Source organism: Triticum aestivum, chromosome 2B (genome assembly GCF_018294505.1).
Source record: "Triticum aestivum cultivar Chinese Spring chromosome 2B, IWGSC CS RefSeq v2.1, whole genome shotgun sequence".
NCBI classification, from domain to species: Eukaryota; Viridiplantae; Streptophyta; class Magnoliopsida; order Poales; family Poaceae; genus Triticum; species Triticum aestivum.
The window spans coordinates 698,787,246-698,792,598 of NC_057798.1; the positions used below are offsets into that span (position 1 = coordinate 698,787,246).

Consider the following 5,353-nt stretch of genomic DNA (forward strand, 5'->3'; position numbering starts at 1 on the left):
ATGCTGTTTCAATCGCATAGCGGTGGTACAGTTTAATTTCATAGTTGGACAACAATTTCTGCATCAATATTCATGTAGCATATGCAGAATATGTAGAATCAAACCTCAGTGTGCAGCAGCAATAATAGATGGATAAACGATTCAAAATAATTGCATTGTTAATGCCATGGCAGATACTTATCAAACAACACCTAGAATAATTTCACTACTAAGATCCTATGTACTACAACTTGCAAAGAACAATTGCTATGCTCTTCTATGCTAACATTATTTATTTCCCCATATCAGTGACTTTTGTTCTTCTCTCTGCTCATCCTTAGTATTTACATTTTTGCGGTAAATCAAACGAGAGAAATTAGTTCAGTTACACAACATCTGTCAGTAACTTCCATTGTACCCAAAGGTTAAACATTACATAATCAGATTGCCCAAACAATAATAATTCAGCTTGTGCACAAAATAGACCCTCAAATAGTCTCATTGTCCTGCAGTGTCACAACTCATGTCTCATTTTATTCTTACTTTGAAAAAATGCAGTACAGAGAATTACTAATTTCCTGTAGAGCAAGTTCTAGCCCAGTTCTTTTCGCCCGGGATTCTGCAGAATCAAGATTCTAGAAAATTCTCCAAGAATCTGCTTCTCCCAGAATTTGTCATCGAGTTCTTTTCTGAGATTCCAGTTTGGGATTCTGAAAAGAGTTGTGTGTTGAAATGTCTGTAGTATCCCTTGACAAAAACTGTTTGATGAATTGTTAACACTTTGTTGTTTCGAACAATACCTTGTCAAATGTGAGTGAGCTAAAAATAGAACAGTAGCAAAGATTCACAGTACCTATATCACCTATGAGCCAAAGCCAATTTCCAGCAATGGCACCAATATACAGTAGCATTGACAATATCAACAAATTTTTTTAGCACGATCCATCCATCTAACAAATTAAAACAATCAATCCATCCATCCATCTGACAAATTGAACAATATATCCATCCATCCATCTAAGAAATTGACACATCGATTCATCTATCTATGCAATAGTTTTTTGCATCTATCCAATTTAGCGAAAAAAAGAACAGAGAGTTGGGAGAGAGAGGATGGATCGCCGTGGAGGAGTGGAGGAGCTGATGATGTTTGGCTACAGCTTTGGGATGGAGGCGCCGTCGGTAGCCGGTGCAGAGGGGCCCGACGGCAGCTTCCGGGTGTCCCGATGGCGGCAGATGGCAGAGGGGCAGAGGACCCGCAGAGGAAGCTGGACTCCGGCGGGAGTGGGGACTGGCGGTGGCGAGTACCTGGCCGGCGGCGGCGAGGTCCGGGACGGCGAACTAGGGCGGGCGGCGGCGCTGAATCCTAGCGGGCGGCCCTGCACGAGGTCGCTCGATGCGAACAGATGGGCATCGGTCGTGGGTGGCTCGGTGGCAGTTTTGCCGTAATAACATGCTGCAACAGGGGCACTCTGTTAACTCCAAACGTTTTCTTTGGTGGGACTTGCCAAAATCCCGAGATTCTGGGAAAATCCAACTACTTTGGAGATTTTGGATTGCACTAGGATTCTGTAGAATCCTCTACACTCTGTTTGGATGTAGACATTCAAAGGCTTGGCATTGAATCGGCTCCAATACCAATATCCCAAGACATTGATATTGATATTCAATATCAATTCTAGTGTTTGGATGTGCATATATTTGGTGCTTGGAATCCAAAGGGAGCACCAATTCCAATTTTTGTTTGGATGTACAAAGTGTGAAATTAGTCACTTCCTCGACATTCATAATTTCTCGTCTGTATATACAGCACATACAAATGTACAAAGATGCATCAGTTTTAAAGTCGACCACTGTATATCACATAAAAAATGGCAGTACAAAATTAGTACTACTAAATCTGCAACATAAGCAAGACCAAGGAGTTGGGTCCAGTTACATTTGTAAGAGTGCATAATCTATAGTTAGCCACTCCCACTACAAATCTTGCACTGCACCTACCTGGTATACGCCAAGATGAATGGGGCGAGTGGGTGGGAATCCGTTTCAAAACTTGATAACTGCAGAGTGTCACAATATGCCTGTACTGAATGGTTGGCATTCTGTCGAGCAGCTCATGGGCGTGGTGGCCTTACTACACGGCGGACAGCTGCAGGTGGTGGCTGAGGTGGAAGGAGGAGATTGTGGCCGGGGAAGTTTTCTACTATGCGTAGTCCATGTGTCGCTCGAGCTGCTGCAAAAGCTCCTTCATGCTGAGGCATGTAGTGCTCGGCTGTCGGCTCCGAGCTGCAGGCTCCCGCACCCCGCCATTGCGACGCGCCCACGCATAGGTCGATTCTGCCAAGAACGTTGTGTCGTCCAGCAGTCGGCAGAGGCAGGGATCCGGCAGATGTGGTGCGAGGAACCATGGCGGCGGTCAGCAGCAAACTACAACGGTGGCAGTTGCCAGCAGGAAGGCCGGGGATGGCCGGACCGCCGGAGGACAGTTGCCACCCGTCGGGGAAGAAGCACCGGTGACCTGGGCGAGACGCCTGCCATCAGTCGGGAGGCGGCGGTAGGGGAGGGCCAAGCTCGATCTCCCGCGGCAAGCGCAGTGCTGGCGCTCCATATTTCCTATTCGCGTGCGCCGTGCGAGTAACAAGGAAGAGGTAAGCTAATTCAACCGAATGCAGAGGGTCAGGGCTCCGAATTTGCGGAGGGGTCACGCCAGTGGTTGGGTCAGCCTCTTGATATCGGGCCCGAATTCGTCACGTGAATGTCTAGGCCATCCAAACACCGGCATTCGGGCCAAACAATGCCAATGCCAAATTCTTGGTCCGAATGTCAACATCCAAACGAGGCGCTAAAGATTTTGGAGATACAATCCAGTTCTTTTGGCATAAGATTTTCCAGACAGAGATTCTCCATAATCTGCTGAAAAGAACTGCGCCCTAATCCTGTGATGATCTATGAATTAACAACATGAAACTATGTGCTCTCAGCATAGTTCAAGAAAAGGAAGGTGTGCATATCTTTGCTCCCTAATAACAATCAATTAAACAATGGCCAGAAGTGTGTTGTTTATCAAACCTGTCTTCTTCTAATTCAGACTAAACTTGATATGCCCCTCCCTAAACTTGCTTACTGCACACCTTACTTTTGTAGTCATCAAGATTTAATTCTGGCAATTAGGGCTCCCTGGTAATCTTCCTAAGGTTGCATTGAAAAGAAAAAATAGCTTTCTTGCTCTGAACACGGCTAAAAAAAATCAATAGCAGTGTGTTGCTAACAGGCTTGCTACTTCAAGGCCACTGATGCTCCGATCATGTTGAATCTAGTACTCTGTTAATCAAATGACATAACTGCATTTAGCATGGCATGTGATGCAGATTGTACGATGGCAATTGAAATCATGCGCTCAATTGTAGAGAGGAAGGACAAATAAATAATCATTATCAGCAAAGGAGACAATTAGGGGCCGACAAAACCTGCGTTTTATTGCTGGAACAACGACGTGTTGCGGAACGACCTCGGCGGCGTCCTCGTTGTGGAACAGCGGCGAGTCCTCTCCGGATGAGGCGGTTCCTGTGTACTCAGACGCAGCACCCCGCGTTCTCGCTCGATGAGGCGGATCACATGTTGTCGAAAGGGACGGCGGCGAGCATCTGCTCAGATCTGGAGACGACAGATGTGGCGGCGACTGCTGTGTGCAGTGGACCCGGCACCGGCCAGCAGCTCGGTTCCTCACGTAGTTCCCCTACCAATGCGCCCACAAGAAGCCGATCCAGCCAGTAGCTCCTCCATCAAAATTGAAAGGAAGCCGATTCAGCTAGTTAGGTAGCTAGCTTTGTACGCGTACGTTACCTCGGCCTCGTGTTCCATATGAGTCTACCTCGACCTCGTAGGCCGGTCGGCGAATGTCGGCAGCCGCGTGGGCAACATCCAGCCACACGCAACCGCTCGCGGGCGCACGCGCAGCCGCAACCGCCATGGCTGATGGCCTTCAGGGCATCGCTGCAGAGCTTCTCCTATCGCCACCCGCCTCCGTTCGTCGGAGCCCCAAGCACCGCCGCCGTAGAATGTCCCCCTCCCCGGCGCTCCTTCCACTCCTCCGCGGCTCAGACTGCAGAGCGCCGCGGCTGTAGCCTTGAGCCTCCGTGGGGACTCCTGCCGCCACACACACCCCCCGGCGCTCCTTCCACTCCGGCGCTCCTCGCGCCGCGGCTGTAGCCGTCCGCCGGCAAGGGCGCGGCGCTCACCTTATCCTGTTGCTGCGCGGCTGGAAAGGAAGACGGCCTGCAAGAATCGTTTAACTAAAGTAGGGACGGCGGGTTAATTCATAAAAAGCACAGGGACCTTTGTGTAAAAATGCCGCGACGGTGAACCTGACATACTCAATCCGTGCTTTATTATTAGGGAGAGACATATCACTGGAGAAGCATCATTCCCAGAGGCAAGCTGACGGTGATGCGTCGGAAGGTATTCTTCCCCCTCATGCTCTAGGAGGAGGAGGCCATCGTCTCCCATGGAGTTCCCCCGTTCATCACTTCATGGCTCTAGTTTGTTGTTCATTCAGGTAGGGAGGAGGAGAGTTTGGTCGTTGTGATGCTTACAGCTTACTCCTTGTGTTCGATGGGATAACATCTCATCCTCCTTCTCTTCCTGCATGTAGTTGCAGTTTGATTGTAATTGTAACTAGGCAAATGGTCTTTGATGAGTAGAGAATTAACCTACTCGCCTCTTTGCAGCTACTTGTGTTTCTTTTGTTTTGTGTTAATTTTGATGCCCCCCCAAAAAGCAAATGTGTGTTTCTGTGTGCGACAATGGACTATGATTGGACTGTGCATGGCGTTTGAACTTCAATCTTGAGGAGGGTATCTCAATGCAGAACCTTCAGATGCGGGAGTCATTTCTGAGTCAATACGTGTGTATTCTGGTTCTCCACAAATTTAGCTTACCATGTCATGCATCTTCTATACAAAAAATAAACGGAAAAACTAACGTCCACACGTGTGGGCATTTGCACATCGCCCACACGCCTCCAACACTACTCATTTTGCCACGTATGAATAGATGACATCAGCAGAATATTTTTGGATTTTCGGCTTAAAAATATTTTATCTCCTAATTAAAAAAGTGAATTAAAAATCTGTTTTCAGCATTAAATCCGTCTCGACGAGATCTTCAAAACTAGACCCCATGATGATATGTTTCGACGAAATTTCTTTTTGCCCAAAAGTTACCATGATGTTTACACTGTAGTTGCCATAGTGCTTAAACTAAAGTTGCCATGTGGCAATTTTAGTTTGTAGATCATGACAATTTTAGTTTTTCGATGATGGCAATTCCAGTACTTTGACCATTAAGATATTTTTTTGTATGAACCATGGTAATT

The 5,353-nt window shown here is 47.4% G+C and overlaps 1 long non-coding RNA gene across 1 annotated transcript; it reads right to left on the reverse strand.

The window, feature by feature from the left end:
• Positions 1-257: 257 nt before the first annotated feature.
• LOC123046788 (uncharacterized) lies at positions 258-4,270 on the reverse strand. Its single transcript, XR_006422601.1, has 2 exons — positions 3,447-4,270; positions 258-3,300 (listed from the first exon to the last, which is right to left on the reverse strand). It is a non-coding gene; the product is annotated as an uncharacterized lncRNA (long non-coding RNA).
• Positions 4,271-5,353: the final 1,083 nt, after the last annotated feature.